Here is an 18,720-nt window from a genome sequence, read left to right as displayed (position 1 = left end):
AGCTTTGAAATGTGTGTCACTGCGTCGTTATGTTCATCGCGTCGTCACCGCCTTTAATTGCATGTTTCTTCTCTTTTCTTTCTCCTTCTTATCTTAGCTAATGGCATGTCTTCTTCTCTTTCCTTTCTCCTTCTTGTCTTAGCAGGTGTCTGGCACACACCACGGCCAGCTCCCAAGCCATAACATGCAAAAGTCAAGTTGACAATAATCTCCTCATGCACCAATCACCTTGGCCTTGGACCTTAGCCGCATGCCATCTAAGCATGTATGTGAACAGGTGCTCATAGTTTGTGTGATATACCGTTGGGAATTGAATTGAAATCTGAAAAGAAGATGCTGTAGCTGATATTTCAAGCAGGTTAGAGTCAGATTAGGGTCTCTCTTCCACTAATCCTGATTAATTTAACATTGGATGAACCCCCCCCCCACTGACTTCTTAATTAAATTACTCTGGTAAGTGGATTGGAATCACTTATTAAAGAATAGTGAACTCTATACTATCTATTGTACGTATTCAGTATAGAATAGAAACAACTTTTATTCAATCAATAAGCTACCTCAAGCAAACCTTAAATTCAGTGTTAAAGAGTAAATTGAAGTATGGATTTAGGTCCATATGCATCATCTCAGTTTAAACGAAGATAAATAACCTTAAAGTTTGACCCTGAATGAAAGCATCCGGTTGCAAAAATGGTCTGTTGTATTTTAATCATGATTAAATGCTACGAGAACCAGTCAAAGAAGTTTTCTTTTCAAAAAAGACTTGTCTGATTTTTACTCGTAGCATTTAATCATGATTAAAATTTAACAAGCTTTTGTGCAACCAGGCATTAGACTCTCGTATGTAAACAGAAACCGACATAAAATCTTTCACTGTGTGATTGAAGAATATGAATGTGTAACGCTATTGTAATGTCAATGTGTAACTTTGACTTCAAAACTTACTCAGTGAGATAGAAGTACCGGTAGCCTAATATTTTCATGATTTTCAAACGTTTTTCCATCATAGTCTACCTACCTAATAATTACTGTAACACTCATCTACGGATCTACCTAATTATCATAATAGCACAATTGAAACATCGATTTATGATCTTCATGAAAACATATAAACATAAAAAACTCTCTGTGTTTGAATAGTAAAATCAAACCTTGAGATTTTCAATAGCATGAGAACAGGTTTGTCTATGAAAATCATCCCAAACAGTGTCGTTGACTCACAGTCTCCGCGTGGAAGTGGGTCAGGAATGTCACCGTGGGACGACACGACACAGTGGATGCCATCACAAGGCACAAGGGCAAGGGCTCTAGTGGGTGGGTGTCTCTACATTCTGTGAGTCGGTTTCGAGATTCCCGCTATTTGTAGAAAAAACTGACCCGAAAACAGGTTCCTGGAGAGCATGCCGTGCGTGAATTTCTATTTTGTAATTGTAGAGCCTCAGCATCCCCACAGTATATAAGCCCGATAAGTAGAGGTAGAAGTCAGACGAAGTAGAAAGTATGAATAATAAAAGGCCTGCCAGCCGCTGCTGCCTCTTCATTATACTGTCAACGTAATAAAATGTCTGGCATGCCGTTCAAAATTCCTCAGCAAGCATGTTGACCGACGATACAAGTGAACGACTCTTGGACGTAAACACTTGGCTCTGCACTTCACTCTCTGCTAATCTCTTTTTCGAGAAGAAAAAGAAGAGAAAGAGATAAGGATAAGGAGAAGAATAATAGATGATGGAGAGAAGATGATAAGGAGAAGAAAAAAGAAGAAGGAGAAGAAGAAGAAGAAGAAGAAGAAGAGAAGAAGAAGAAGAAGAAGAAGAAGAAGAAGAAGAAAAAGAAGAAGAAGAAGAAGAAGATGATGATAAAGAAGACCTATTTGATGTAGGAAAATTATCACACAACATAAACATGAAGATACAAAAGATAAGACGAAGAAGAGGATAAAAAGAGGAGCAGATGAATTGAACTGAATTGAATTGAATAGCTGACTTTATTAAAGACCTTTATTAAATTAAAAGATGATTAGAGGGAGAAAAAGAAGAAAAAGAAGAAGAAAAAAAAGAAGAAGAAAAAAAAGAAGAAGAAGATGATAAAGAAGACCTATTTGATGTAGGAAAATTATCACACAACATAAACATGTATTCGATGGATGTGTGGGAAAATTGATAATTCAATGTACATAATATTATATTAACTACATACTATTTTATTAAACACGTACATCCTGAATTTTTCAAATCAATGGGATTTATAAAATAATGTAATCTAGAATATACTGTCTTTGCATCATAGAAGAGATGGTGTATTGGTTAAAGTTTTCACCAGGAAAGTTTTTATCATTAACTACTCCATTATGTCAGTCCACTTGTGAGGATTGAAAGCAATCAAACTAAGGGGCAAGCCACATGAGGCGTTTTCCATAAATGAGGCGGTTGGCAGGAAACTCTCCGATTGGCTTACTATCAGCTGATTCCCAATCGACAACCCAATCAGCCATTCGGAGAACTTCCTGCCCTGTCGACTCGTTTAAAAAACATCTCATGTGCCCTAAGTGTAAAATATTTAGGAAAAACAATCTCTGAAACTTATTACAGTATGAAAGTTCCAATAAGTTAGTTCACTTATTTAAAGAGGTTTGTACAGAAGTCTCTCGAGAACAGCATCTCTAGGAAATTTGAAAATGTCCAAGACAAAATTTATTTCCAGGAAGTATTCTCAATTCAATTTGTTTATCTTATTTCCCTATGCAGATAACCTTTGGGGGGAATCTATGTCATATTCTACTAAGTTGTATCAGAATCATCATTCCGATGTATTGGAGACGAATACTTATTCAATCCGTCAACAAATGTTTTGCACGTGCAGGTTGGATGGAATGTGGTTTTGCACCATGAATATTCTGTACATCTCTTCCAATACACAACATCATCCACCTCATCAAACGTATTCTATTTTGAATACTACCATAATGAAATCATTATCAAATGATAGAGTGAAAGTTATTCCAATGTAAGAATGAGAGTATTGAAATAAATTGTGAAGTGGAAATAATGAGGAGGAATAAATTTGATCTAAATTCATTAATATGACTCTTTAAGTGTTGAATTCTATTGAAACTGTTGCATTTCAAGGCTCAATCAATAGAAGTGAATAGAAAAAAATATATAATTAAATGTTTTTGGCAAATCTTTTTGAAACTCCAGATGGGTGACACTCCAAAACCAAAGATCCAGAGCTACATCCAACTGAAAAGTACAGCTATAGACAGAAAACGATGGAAAGATGTCCACCTATCGAATGATAAAGAAGAGAGAAGAAGATGGCTGAACCTCTTTAATTACCTCATCATCTCTTATATCTATTATAATATTTAATAACCACTTCATCATACGTCTTCTATTTGCATTACTACCCAACAATTTGAAATCATTGTTAAATGACAGAGGAAAAAATCGATATAAAAACTGAAAGTATTGCAACAAATTGTAAATGGAAGAATGGAAGCCAGGAAGCCTACATTACTGCAAACAGTTTCAATAGTAAAAAAATGTGCTTATCACTTTCTGTTCTTTATGGAAATCGGAATCTGGAATAGATCGTCAATGGAGAATGAAAGTAGCCACATAAATTTCTGGTCAATTCTCTTCATGCTCCACATCGTCGGATAGTTGTACAGGAAAAAAGAAAACGCAAAAACTTGTCAATTGAAGAGGCTTCCATATTTCCCATCGGTCATGAGAAAATATCTCTCCAGATCCATCTCATGCATGTTATATGGAGAGTATGTTGAGGGTATTGAAGAATTTAATTTTTAAATTTTCAAAATAATATGGTTACAGTTTATCCACGGAATATAATTTAGCTCCATTATTGGTTTGTTACAAATCAGATCATCTGTATTGTCATAATAACCAAATCCAACATAGGTAACATATTCATTTGAAAGTTCAAAGTCATACAAGATACAATCTAAATACCCCAACATGATTAATAGTTTAAACCAAAATTCGGGAATGAAATTGTAGGGACTGAGCCTGTTTTTCATTTCCAATCATTGTATTATAAGTATATCATAGATCAATAAATAAATAATGTCCGATTTTTTTCGGAACTTCCGTCTGATAGCTGACAATTACAATACAGGTACGATACGCTTTTATTTTATCACTGAGCAATTTACTGTGAACATTTTTGTTCACCATATTGGTTCAAGATAAATGGATATCATAACAAGGATTATCCAAAGTCAATACAGTAATGATATATCACTTGGATTAAATTTTTAAGATCTTTCTCTCTACTTTACACCCAAAACTTTTAACTACTGTGTATATCAATCTTTATGCAAATTTGAAACTTACCGAGGGGATGATGATGTCATATCATGAGATTAACAATGCTTTTCTCCTTGTGAGTTGTGAAAATGATATTGTGGTAATTATCCATATTGCATATCTAGAAAGACTAGATATTGTCAAACCACAGATCTTTTAAAAATCGAGATACAGGTTTCTGTTATTACACCATTATCAACCTCTAGTAAATTAAAACTAAAGAAAAGAGCGGCAGTATTTATACTAATGGTCGATCGCGTTATTGATGGAAGCCGTGATCTATAAAGGTGAATGTCGGCCATTGGCTTAGACAAGCCCCTCCCCAATTAGCAGATAATACAAACGTTACAAAATGACATTTCAAAAAGCAACGAAAGTTTAATAAATAGTTAAATATTACGAAAGCAGTGGGAAATGTTTCAAAAGCAATGGAATAAGAAAATACTGTATCAAATGACTAATAGTAACATACTCATGTGAAAACGATTAGTGGTATATTATTGGTTTAAATGAATCTGATCGTTTAAACGCATCTCTGAATTATTTCTGATAATAATTATTAGTAAAAATCCAAATTAAATGCTGTCAAATGTTAGTATGTTGGTAAGTCATAAGTGTCTTGAATGAAAAGGGTTGTATCATAATTTTTATTGAATAAAATTACTATGTATTGAGTTTTAGAATTGCTAAATTTGACTGGGCTTGTATGAATGAATATGTGGAAACAGCCAATAAAACTTTCCATTTTATAATTTCTTTATGATGTGATTATAAACACACATTCCTTTGAACATCCAGAGCTGTCCAAAGCTTCTTTTAGTTCCCCATCAGGTTTCAGAGTTGTTTATATGACACTTTAAATTGATTGGACTAGTAGTGCAAAGTAGTGTCTAATAAATGAACTAGCTCGAAATCCTCACCAAGCTGAGATCAAAGACTTGTTGAGTTAGTGAATCGAGACGGAAAGTTAGTGCAAGACAAATTACTTTCGATTTAACTTGAAGACCAAACTTCATTTGCAGAGTCGTATGTTGAGAATGTCTATTAGAAATAATTGCACAATTTTTATCCTCCACAATTTTCTCATTTTTTATCATCAAGTGGGAAGAAAAATGCAACCAGACATCATGGATAACGAGCATTTCAGCCAATGAGAATGCATTAACTGACTAATAGAAATAGTAACCCACCGCAGAGTGATTATATTTCGTTTATAGAATACTCAATACTGTATGGCAGGTTGTGAAGAATGTTTAGAAAGTGAAAATAAATAAGACTCGGATTAATGGTAGAAACTTATGGCTCAATTATTTTCTGATTTGAGGAAAAGTGTGATTGATACTCCAAGTGGATATTATAAAATTACGGTAACAGTTTTAGTGATTCATAATAAAATTGAAAATTAATCCAGACAGTATTTTACTGAGAATTTTCAACTCTTTCTACTGCGAAAGAATAGTAGCATACACGGATACTAGAATACTAGGATTAAAAAGACATAAAGACAAGATAGCACTTATGCTACCTTCTATCTTTGATGATGGATACGTTAAGATACCTTACATATCTTACGTATATTATTGATGCCTTAACTAATCCATAATCAAAGCTTCTATCTATGGAAGTGGAGAGTGTTTGAAATTAACAATGAAGTGTCGAATTATATACCATGTAAAAAAGTGGCTTGTATGTTAATTTATTGGATTATAAATGTATAATGAATGAGGAATCGAGAATGTAGTGTTGTTGGTACGTCTGTCTGCTTTGGCAATTGACTGTGATGAAAAATGAATCAATGATCGGCTCCATTATTTGTTGGAGAATACTGTATATTTGATGAGAACACTCATTGGCTGCTTCAAGAAGCATACTGTATCACCATTCATGATCATTGTATCATCATGAATGTTTCCCATCTTCTTTTCGTCTCCTTTCTCTTCTTCTTCAAATCTTCTTTTTCTCTATTCTCTTATCAGCTCCTCTGCTTCTCATCAGCTTCTTCTTCTCCTTCTTCTCTTGTTGTAGTTCTTCCATTCTCATCATCTTCTTTCCTTCTTCATTTTCTTATCATCATCATCCTACTCTCCTCCTTATTCTTCTTCTTATTATCTTCTTATTCTCCTCCTTCTTTTCCTTCTTCTTCTTCTTAACTGTTCTCCTTCTCCTTATAATCTTTTTCTTGTTCTTATCATCTTCGTCTTCAACTCTTCTTTTCTCCTTCTCCTTTTTCACATCCTTTTCTCCTCTTTCTTATTCTTGTATTACTTCTTATCATCTTCTTCTCTTATTCATCCTTCTTCTTCTTCTTCTCCTTTTTCTCTTTTTGTTGTTGTTGCCCTTCTATTCTTGTTCCTGTTCTTATACTCCTTCACTCCTTCTTATAATCTCCTCATCTTCTTCTCTTCTTCATCCTCATTCTCCTTCTTCTTTTTTTCTTCCTTCTCCTTCTTCTTCTTCTTCTATTTCTACTTCTTCTCTCTATCTTCTTCTTCTTCTTCTTCTTCTTCTTCTAGATTGACAACACGATCACCGGCCGTTGGCCCTGATCGAAAAATGTGATGTTATTCTCTCATTTCATGCTTCAACACTCACTAGATTTTCGTCGTAACACGTAACTCCAACACATTCGATTGTTGGTCTTCATATGCTTCATGAAGATGCGAAAAACTATTCAATTTTTCCAGGGCTGCTGTATGTAGTAAGAGTTTTGATAAAATAAGCTATAAATACATTGGGCAACTTAATTTCCTCCATCAGCAGATGAGATGAGAGTGTAATTACTTGAAATCATCGCAGCAAAAAAGAAGGCCAGCTATAAAAATTATTCATTCATTAATTATTATTTAACGTATTTATTGAGCTCCAATATGTGTAACGCTAGTTCGCATCCAAATGGTGCATATTGGACTAGCTAAATGGACTGGCAAATAATGGCGGTCAGATAAACTTATGTTCTCCTGACCAAAAACTACACAACATCTCAAAGAATCTGGAAATATACAGTGTATATGTTGGAATTTGAGACTCATGAACTTTATATGTATTGTGTATCTGCCATAAGCTAAATAAATAAGCTTCAATTTATTCATTATTTATTAATTTATTAATTGAGCTTTGTAATGTTCCAAATCTGATCCTATCACGAACTATTCAACTTTTCAAATCCAGGTTATCTATTGGGTGTCACATTTGCAAAGACAGTTCAAAACAAAGGAGGAAATAAATATTCAAATATTCAAGGGCCAGATTTGTCCCTATTATCATATCATTAGCTCACTGCTTGAACTGTAGTTAATCATGATGTTTACTGTTGCAGTAATCATAATTAAACAGTTAATCATGCAATAGAATGTTTTATTGTCGCATTCAGCATCCTACTCGAAAATATTTATTGATTACGAACGTTTCGATTTGAACGGCAGTAGGGTGGATACTAACTAAATTCTGGGATCTATTCTGAAGATTCAATGACTCATCAATATCAATGATAAAAGTTTTGGGCTATGGTACAACTTGTATGGTTAAAGACAATGATGATGACACTAAAAAAAGGATGTATCCTATTCTATTTATATCCTCTTCTTGTTACAATCCTCTGTTCCGCAACGCAAGTAAGAAGTATATACCGTATGCCTAATGTACTACTTCCTTGTGGTCCCTTGCTTGGGAGATGTTATAAGCACAAAAGAAGGAAAGACAAATTGAAAAAGGCAAAAGAAAATAGTACTTTACTTTGTGGTATTATCTAGGTAGTTGTGATACTGAGTACTACAAAGAGGTGCTTCGAAGCATTTCTATCTAAAAATCAAGAAATAATAATTATTATTAAACGAAAATCCAAATTAAATGCTGTAATTCACCCCGAAAACTTCTGCTACTGCAAATATTGTCAAGAGGGTAAACAGCTAGATGGAAATTCGATGAGCGCTACTATTCAAAAATTATTTGTCAGCACGGGAACGCAAGAAATAATGTTCAACCTACAAAATTCTTACATCAACGCTAACTTTATCAAAAGGAATAATAGTTTGAGCATCAATTTCTCACGGCAAAAGATCTGGGAATTCTTCTAAATTGCAGGGGAACCAGATAATGTGTAACAACGGGTTATCCAATGTTAATTGAAAAGTTCAGGAAGACGTGAGCGCAGTCAACAATTCCCGAGTCTCATATCAATTATTAACCATTTCCAACTTACATTGAATAATTTGACGGTAACTGTTACACAATTTCGATTCTCAGACGATTATTCTTACTGTACTGGATCATCAATTCGGTATGTATGTACCACTTAATATTACGGCACCAAATTATGATTTCAAGATTGAATGCCTTCATTACTTAGTAATTTGTACCTTTCTCAGTTTATGTTTGCTCCATTTAAAACTTCAGTAGAAAGCTAAGCTGCTATTTCCGTGAGTGAAGTGTAGGCTATATTGAAAAACCCGAACTCAAAATATGTGTGAATGAAAAATTGGAATCAAGGGAGGGATCATGTAGAAGTTACACAAAGGAGTTGTAAAAGAGCTTGCTGGAGAAGGATTTCCATAAAGGAGAATGATTTAGACTCGAACTTCTAAAAATGTACTATCAGTCAGTAGGAAAAAGATACATAAGTCGACAAATCTGCTTATACAAATAGGAGATGGTTATTCCCATGATTATTCTACAATATTATTCTTCTATTCAATTGATTTTGGTTAGAAGAAGAAGAAGAAGAAGAAGAAAAAAGAAGAAGAAGGAGAAAAAGAAAGAGGATGAAGAAGAGAAAAAGATGAGGAGATGATAAGAAGAAGAAGATAATGAGAAGAAGAATGAGGAGGAAAGTAAGATGATGATAGAAGAAGAAGAAGAAGAAGAAGAAGAAGAAGAAGAAGAAGAAAAAAAAAGGAAGAAGAAGGAGAAAAGGAAGGAGAAGAAGAAGGAAGAAGAAGAAGAAGAAGAGGAAGAAGAAGAAGAAGAAGAAGAAACTATTGTTATTGGAAAAGTGAATATGATAAAATTTATTTCAATAGGAACAATAAATAATGATTAATCCAAATAGTTATTATTTAACGAAATTCCTAAATAAATGCTGTAAATCACCCCGAAGACTTCTGCTACTGCAGACATTGACAACAGGGTTAACAGCTAGATGGAAATTCGATGAGAACTACTATCCAAAAATTATTTGCCAGCCCGGGAATCGAACCCGGTACCTCCCAATTGCTAGTCAGGAACGAATTTCCATCTAGCTGTTAACCCTGTTGTCAATGTCTGCAGTAGCAGAAGTCTTCGGGGTGATTTACATCATTTATTTAGGATTTTCGTTAAATAATAATTATATATTAATTAGCATTTGAATAAATGCATTCTCTATTTAATTCCATCTGTAGATTAATCCAAACATGAACGATCTTATCATTTTGATATTTGAATTGCCAAATTAAAATCGTCAAATCTATTTGGAGACAATTAAAAATCTGTTTGGAGACAAGACAAATATTCAAGTCTGATCATGATGTGGTATGTTTTATCAATTTGAACGTCTAAGCTCAGCTATATAAATTTACTATGTATTAAGCATGCATTAAGACTTCCTGCAAGTCTTATTGCGCCCTTTCTTCGACAACAATGCCATAATAGAGTTCGCTCCAAGTTTGGCCAGTACAGTTAGTTTTTGTACAGGAAATGTTATTAAAGGGGACTCACAAACTAAGAAAGTTATGTGGGTCGTGTATTGTCTAGAATGGTGCATAGCCCGCAATGATACACAATTCAGGCGTATATTTAACAACATATGTACCCTAGACCTACCTACAATTCCTCAGAAGATAAACAAGAAGTGATTTAAATGGAAGTTGGAAGTTGAATTTAATGGAAGTTTATCCTCTATGAATTTATTATTCCTGGACCGAAAATCAAGTGACGAAGCAGTGTGTGATTACATAACCTTAACTTTTGGACAACATTAGCATTTTATCAAAATTTTTGGAGAGAAATAGTACAAGCTCAGCCTAGTTTTTCCTCCAATGTCATAATTGTATTATGATTATAGTGTTTTATACAATAAATTAATGAATAAATCATCCAAGTTTTTAGGGGACCATGAGAGATATTATGAGAATCAGCTCTATGAGCACTATAAGAAATAATTCAGGGGATTCATACTCACAACATAAAACAATATTCGTACTCCAATTATCCACCATTCACCTGAAGAAGACCCCAAAAATTGTTCAACTGAAGAATATCGTTTCACTTCATAACAGATAAATTTGCTTGAACCAATGTCTTCCCTATAGATGAACAGGATGTTACGTTCTGTTGACTTTTCATCAAAAGATTCATATTTTATGAAAAAATTGTAGTAGTTTACAAAAATCAAGCGTGAAAACGTCGTGTCTTGTCTTCAGACCTCTATTAAAATGTTTCAGATTCTCATTCACAAGACATAACAACGGAAGAGAGTCTAGAAAGCAGATATCGATTCAACTGACCCGGACCTGAATGGCGAGCTATCATTTTACAATATTCTATTTAACGAAGATTTTTTTATCTATTCACTGTAATTACAGTCTATTGGATACGGATGTTTGAACGTGAATTATGACAGGAGACGAAAATTGCCTCAAGTTGTCAAAATAATGATGATGACAATGTTCCGGAATGATTTGATGAGAATTTTACAGGATAACTGTAACAGTGTTGATGAAAATGTTCCAGGATGATTTGATGATAGAGATGATAATTACAATATTGTCAATAACACCAAACTAGGAGGGAAAGTTGGACGTTGGATCTTAGCTGACAGCTTTAAGCCTTGACCGATCAAGGACGAAGTACACACTATATTTCAAATTGCTATGCAATCTTGAAAGACAGGATGAGCATAATATGGAGACTTGTTACTAATAAAATACTGACCTCTTGCTGTTTTGTCATATATCGTCCAGTGCAAGCACAGATAAGATAAGGGGTTGAAGTTGAATGTTGAATCCCCACATATCAGTATCAGTGAACGTGTCGATCCGGTACGGTGAGAATATTATTCCCATAAGTTTTAATGGGACTATTCATACTCGCTCGGCCGGGCTGAGTGGGAATAGTCCCATTGGAACTTTGGGATAATATTCTTACTGTTCACTGATACTGATATGTGAGAATCCAGCTTTATCCAGTTAATCTATGGCACTTGATCAATAGACCCTGCTTCTATTATTGTTTTGTATAACTTATTTTTTTACATTTCTGCTCAGCAACTCATGTCTCATGTCATTACTCACTGCCAACACTAAAGTTTTTTTTTGTTTGCAGTGCAGAAGGAAATTTAACTTGCAGTACCTACAGTTTTGTATGATGTATTAATTTATATAATTTATGATGTATGAAACTAATTTTCTTTTGCAAATAAATAAAGTAGGTACATTATCAATCCAAAGAAATGTTTGTGGCCTACTTGAGCTTTGAAACTCATCCTTGATTTAAATATCATTCCAAAAACATCAGTTTTGGTGTGAGAGAACACACATAGTGAATAACGGAGCAATTTTTACCATCATTAATAGGAAATGAAGGGAAATATATCCCAAATTCGACCTTGTTCCCCGATTGGATTGTCGCGAAATTACAAAGAGTATAAATTCGAGCACATTCATTCCAGTAAATGGTAGTAATGTCACTGGCAGTAAATTCGATAGAATTTGAATGCAGTCTGTAATATTCATCAACTTTCATCATATATAGGTCATGTTAATTGTAATATTTTTCGAGATCCGGTTCGAACAAAGCGTTCTGACAATTCGGAACCGATTAGTGGCAGAGTTGTAATAAAACAAAGATGTGTCAGTGGGATTAGTTCGAACAATGCTAGTATGTATTCCGTTATACTTGTCAGTGATGTTTCATTGTCAAGTTCAACGCCCAAATCGCATACAAACGCATTTGTTGATACTGTCAACCTGATTTGACTTTGTTTCACAATCGAATAGGATTGGCTATAATTCTCATCTTTTGCAGGTAGAGAGAGTGACATGAATTTAATAAAAGTCTTGATAATTTTTGAATGACTTTCTTATAAAACGGTGCATCTAATTCTGTCATTCATATTCAACCCCTTTCACTTATACATGACTCACCTCCATACTATTGTTTTTTCTGTTTTTGTTGTATTGAAACACTACATTTGGACACACAAGGATCCATATTTATCTCTTCGAATTGAAATCTCGTCCTTCTAATTTCAATTTTTCATAACTACACTGGTTGGCTGTACTGTATTATCATTATGATGTACAAAAGAACGGTTTTAGAGCTTGTGATACATAACTTAATTAATACCATAGAGAAAAAATAGCACAAGATATAGAAGACAAAAGATAGTGCTCCCGCCAGTTGTTTGAATTTGGCATCGAGGAACTGCTTTTATATTGAAATAGTACCATAATGTTGGAGTTGTGGATGGAAGGAAAATATTCTCTAAATGGAAATTTGCAAAGCCTGAGAAATTACAGCAACCCGTCTGTACTTCAATTTCTATCCATCCTGATATCTGCACCTCAATAAATAATTTCCAAAAAGGCTAAGTACTGATGTCAGAGGAAATAACTGGTGAGTGTTGCTCTCTGTTATTTATACATATTTTCTTTATTCATTTCTAACTCTTGAATCAGTCAAAATCAGCACATTACCAAACATTAATACTTGAATATTTAATCATTATACAGTCCATTCTTTGCTATCAGAGCTGTGTAGTCCAGATAGCACACTAAATTATGCTATCTTTTCTCGATGGTAATACGTTTAATAGAGTGTGCTTACAATATTGTGGTGAATTTATAAGTATTGAACAGTGAATAAGAGAGTAGCCAATCGAATGAATTAGATGAGCTAGGCACCTGGACTGGTTCCTTTGCCGCACTGCACTGCGATCGGTTAGCAGTTACTATTTAACCGGCCGCACATCTCAAGCCGGTTAATTTCGTCGGGTAATTAGCGAAACAGTTTTTTATTTCCATTGTACCGTTGATCTGCTATAGCAGCCTGTGGATCCGAACCCTGCCCGCATTCCAAAAGGTCGCCCGCCGCTGATGGCCGGTCCTATCTCGCTCTCACTTCCTCCCAATCACTTCCCTTTACTTCCATCTCTGTCTAACACCTTGCCGCGATCTCTTTATCGCGTTCAACAGTCATTGCTAGAACAACCGATACTCTCATAGCTTGGCCCACATTCGCAATGCATTCTTCTTCTTCTCCTCCTCTAGTTACGTGTGTATAACCAGTATGGGTGAGAAAGAAAATAAGACAAGAAAATAGCGACGATTGGTAGCTGAGGAAGTTGTGGAGTGATGGTGGAAAAGAGTGAGAATATCAAGGTGAAGAGAGAAAGAGAGTAACGGTTTCAAAAGAAGAATACTTTTACTACACAAATAAATACTTCAAATTATATACACACTACATAATTTTGTTTTTAACAAATAAATAATTTAAGAGAGAAGCTCGAAATACAATGAGCATATGGTGCATCCAAATGTTGCAGTGGTCAGTCAGAAAGAGAAGTCACAGTGCAACTTATTAAACATACTTTCGTCATTTGTCTTTTTTCTTTAGGGCTACTAATGTCGTGCAAAATAATTTAAAAGGGTACTCGGATTTATATCTCATAATTTGTTATGTATTGTATTGACAGTAAAATAAAGTCAGAATCATAATATATATTCAAGATAATATGTCTCATTAGAAAAACAATTAGTTGTACCACAGACTAGATAAAAAGGTTAGATTTGTGTTTATGGAGGTAGGTATATGGAGTAGGTAGCTTGTTAGTGAAAGAGTTTGAAATACATTATAATAAGGAAGAATATAATAGTATTTTCTCCGCAACAGAAAACAATAAATTAGTAGTTCTGGGACGGACTTTTCATTTTTTCTAGACTTCTGACCAACGGTATGTCATAAATTCGATTGAATGTCGTCTGAGTCTCTTTTTTGGACAACGTTTGATATGGCTCGATCGACATCAAAGAACAAACATTTATCGATATCAATGGTTCAATCGAGTTTACCGTTGTTATTAAGGATTTAGCCCAACTCGTGGGGATATAATCTATGAACAGAATGTGAAATGTGTATTTATTTGTGAAAACACTAAACAGGATATTCCCAACCATATTCCCATTCAATGTAGGACTGTACATTTCTTCAATGTAAATAACTGAACAAGCGAAAAATACTAGCTGTCGTCGGGCAATCGTTCAATCTCAGTTTATTGAAGTTCAATCTTAGTTTATACGACAACAATCCTCGTGACATGACTGTATGTATCGTAATTTCTAAAAGTACTTTCTTCAAGCATCCTTATTAAGAAGACTCGGCCAGCAAATTATGCAAGTCATGAATAATTGATATTGGAGTTGGCGCTTTATTGGAATTTAAAGAATGGGTTTTGTTGGAAGAAGGAACAGTAGTGGTCATGTATAGCATACGTTCCGCGCCGCATCACACCAGCACCAAGACCGGGGAAAAGTAAACGCTTTTTGTGTCAGTAGAACACAGCGTTTCCAATACTATTCGGAAGTTCGGATGTGAAGCATTGCCCATCGTCAATGAAGACCATTCCAATCTATTGGTGGAGTTTTCTATTGAGGATCACAGAACTACTTACGGTAGATACTTAGATAGGCTACTTTAGTTACTCAGTAGATTCTATCAGAGAGGAAGGAATATTTTCATTTCGTTTGTCTCTGATTCTGTTGAGGTCAAATGTGTTGCATTGGATTTACTATACCACTGTGTAGCAAACAGTCTTTGTAGGGGTATTCCATACATTTCTATTACAATTATTGTAATAATTGTATTTACTATTGTATATATGCATTTTCTGGAATAAAGAATATTTGAATTAAATTGAACTGTCATCGTACCGGAAAAGTAGAGAGCTTAACAGATTTTGTCTTTTTTTCATGCGTTTTGTATGTAATTAAGGATTATTTTTTCAAGGTTGCGTTTGTCTATTATAGACTTATTCTACATCTTTCTTTTCGAAATTAAATTTTCTACAAGTTCTGTAAGAAAATATTTTGTGTTTATTGTACATTTAACATAGTAAATCTGCTTCAAACCTTAAAGGAGCTTGTTTTTCGGGACCAAGTTTCGCGTATTTCGTCACATATCTTGAAAATCACTGTAGCTAACGGTCTGGAAACGGATTTATTAAATTTCTCATTTCATTTTACATAAAGTACGCTGAATTTAACATCTTAATTAACAGCCAACAAATACCCGTAGGGCAGGGGAACTGAAATTCAGACGAAATCTTTCACTCTGTATAACTTGGTAACTAAGCATTTTCGGACCTATGTTAATTAGAACTTTTTTCTTCTTTTGATGTAAGGGACCAAAGATGTAAGGAATCACCCCCTGGCTTATGGGCACCTTTTTCAGAACACTCTGTATATGAATTTTGGTTTCGGTATGATGATTTTGGTTTCAGAAATCAATATTTCAATAATTCTTTACAAATTAATTTTGGTTATCAGAAGTTTATATTATTCTGGAACAGAAAACTATTATCATTATATTTTATAACACAAGAAAAAATTTGACCTTCGAGATTTAACAAATGCTCCCACAGTACTTGGCAATAATTGTAATTGTAAATATTATTCGTATTTATTCATAAATGAATCACAAACATTGGACATTATGAATAACTAATAAGCATGTCATTCAATTAAAATTCAGAGGTGCATTTATCAGAAGAACCACGATAAGTTACCCATTTAAATAGTTCTCAAGCTTAACACACGCTCTTTCCAATGTAAGAGGAGTTTTTTCAATAAACTCCTCTGGTTGTAATTCAATGGCAATCAGAGAAACTATTATGATTAATGTTGTTCCTATTATCATTCATTAAAGGAAGGCGAAATATGGTGAGACATTTAAAAGCAATAATGTAGTAGTAATCTTACGAGTTTTTGTGTTCATCTCCCTCCCAATATGCTGATTTTCATTCATGTTTCAATTCGTTCATGAATAGTTGTTTTGAATGGATAGTTGAATGTTTTCATCAGTCTTTTGCAATACACATTAGGGTGAAAACAGAGTGGAGCGGCGAAGGCAGCTTCAAGTTTGAATGTGTTGAATGTGGTGCATTTATTTCAATTGCTCATTACAGACAGCTTCACTATGTGCGCCACCATTTAAATACATGAGTTACATTCAACACTCCTAAGATTTTGAAGCTACCTCTTCACCGCTTCACTATATTTTCACCATTTAGCGCTAAAACCGATACAGAGCTCCAGGCTTCTGCATGAAAAACGACCATGATGATGATGATGATCATGAGTACTGAGTGATGAGTGGATCCACAGCTTTATGTGGGTCCCGAACTACCGGCATCGATTAAATACTCGATTATATTATACGATTTTAATGAGCGGAGCTGGCTTCTCTAGTGGTCAATCCAATGGGTTTAGATGATGATAATGAGAGATGAGTGGATCTACAGCTTTATGTGGGTTCCAAACTACCGGATGCGATTATATTATAAAATTTTAATGAGTGGAGCCGGCTCCTCCAGTGGTCAATCCAATGGGTTTAGCAGCCGCATGAATCATAAAATCATAAATCATATAAATTAAAAGTTTATATGTCATGTATTCGGTACTCCCATATGCTAAGCCTCCATGCTTGAAAGAGCTTGCATATGTGTTTTGTTACATTTTGTAATATTGTAATAAAAAATAAATAAATGAATCATTGAGTGATATTTTATCAGCACCACCACATAGGACATAGGCAGCAACCGCTTCCCATTTATTCAATAGTTTATTTTCAAGAACTTGAATTCCGAATAGTCGTATGGTAATTCAGTCCATGTCAGATCACTGTCAAACAGTGCAGCAATTTTTTCAATGTGAATTTTAAATATTCCAGGAGATAACAATCATCCAGGAAATCATGTCATTTGAAATATATAGTCATGATATTCGAGGAGATAAACCATGTGATTGAGAATGTGAGCACACCCATTAAACCGGGTTTAAAAGCAATCTGGGCGCACCATCTACCTGATTTAGGGTTTCTACATTAAAAAATATCACCAAACCTCCCCCATTGCTTACACTTATTGCTCCTATTGAAATCTGATATTATCTGGAACCATTTCATACATAATATTGTTTTGAATTTTTTACTCACAATGAATGTTCCTGAGGGTCCTGTCACAGTATCTGCGATCAGCGATCCAATAGATCTTAGATCGCATATCTTGGATATAGATAGGAACCATAGGATATATAGATCTACTCACCTATAGATATAAGACCTACAGATTCACCTATATTATTATACAGTATTATGAAAATATTTCATCCTCAGAGCCACTCATAGGATCGCAGATCGCTCTCTGTGTTGCCGGTCCCAAAATGATTTTACCGGAGTTTTCATTCATTCAATGCCTAGTGTATATTGATTCAATGATTGGAAAAAAATGAGCACGCTAATCGCTCTCGGTATGGTTGGGCCCAGAAATTTTTTCACCAGAATTTCAATTGATTCAATGATTAGAAGAAAATGAGAATTATGATGGATGTTTGCACGCTAATCGCTCTCGGTATGGTTGGGCCCAGAAAGTTTTCATCAGAATTTCAATTGATTCAATCATTAGAAGAAAATGAGAATCATAAGGGATGGTTGCACGCTAATCGCTCTCGGTATGGTTGGGCCCAGAAAGTTTTCATCAGAATTTCAATTGATTCAATCATTAGAAGAAAATGAGAATCATAAGGGATGTTTGCACGCTAATCGCTCTCGGTATGGTTGGGCCCAGAAAGTTTTCATCAGAATTTCAATTGATTCAATGATTAAGAGAAAGTGAAAATCATAAGGAATTGTTGCACTCACCTTGATAAGTATGCAAAGGTGCGGTGAACCTCTATCAGCAGTCAGAGTCGGTGTTCACTACCAGTAAACCCTGTCAGAAGTCAGATTGAGCGGCTGTTTACTACCATAACTCGAGCAGAAGCGATGTCCGTCACCCTAACCTTGTTCGGTGTCGACTGCGGGCGACGCACCGGTTTCAAATGAAGCGCCCCACTCCACTGGTCCCCACAAACTCTTCCTTCTTCCTTTCAGCAGCTGGTATCTGGCGCACCGTGCACTTCACACTAATCCTTCGCAGGAAACTGATCCGAAACAAGGCTTGTCGACATATTTAACGTCGCCCCTCCTCCGGCCAACTGGGAGAGCATCTTCGTCTCCACTACACCAACACTTACCGAACTCTCTTCTGCACGGAATGCTGGTCCAAGCCCTAGGAATTCGATGATACACTTATGAGACTTTGACGAAGTCTAGTTTCATCAACATGAATAATACAGTGTTTATTGTCTTTTTCTTTTTAGGT

General features: G+C 34.8%; 1 protein-coding gene across 1 annotated transcript in view; it reads right to left on the bottom strand.

Moving 5' to 3' along the window:
- LOC111052701 overlaps positions 1–18,509 on the bottom strand; it is a 44,485-nt gene extending 25,976 nt beyond the window's left edge. The window contains exon 1 of the mRNA XM_022339452.2: positions 18,219–18,509. The gene's annotated coding sequence lies outside the window, so the exon portion shown is untranslated. The remainder of the gene's footprint in view (positions 1–18,218) is intronic.
- Positions 18,510–18,720: the final 211 nt, after the last annotated feature.

The sequence above is a fragment of the Nilaparvata lugens genome, chromosome 2 (genome assembly GCF_014356525.2).
Source record: "Nilaparvata lugens isolate BPH chromosome 2, ASM1435652v1, whole genome shotgun sequence".
Lineage (NCBI taxonomy): Eukaryota > Metazoa > Arthropoda > Insecta > Hemiptera > Delphacidae > Nilaparvata > Nilaparvata lugens.
This window is presented reverse-complemented; position numbering and strand designations above follow the sequence as displayed.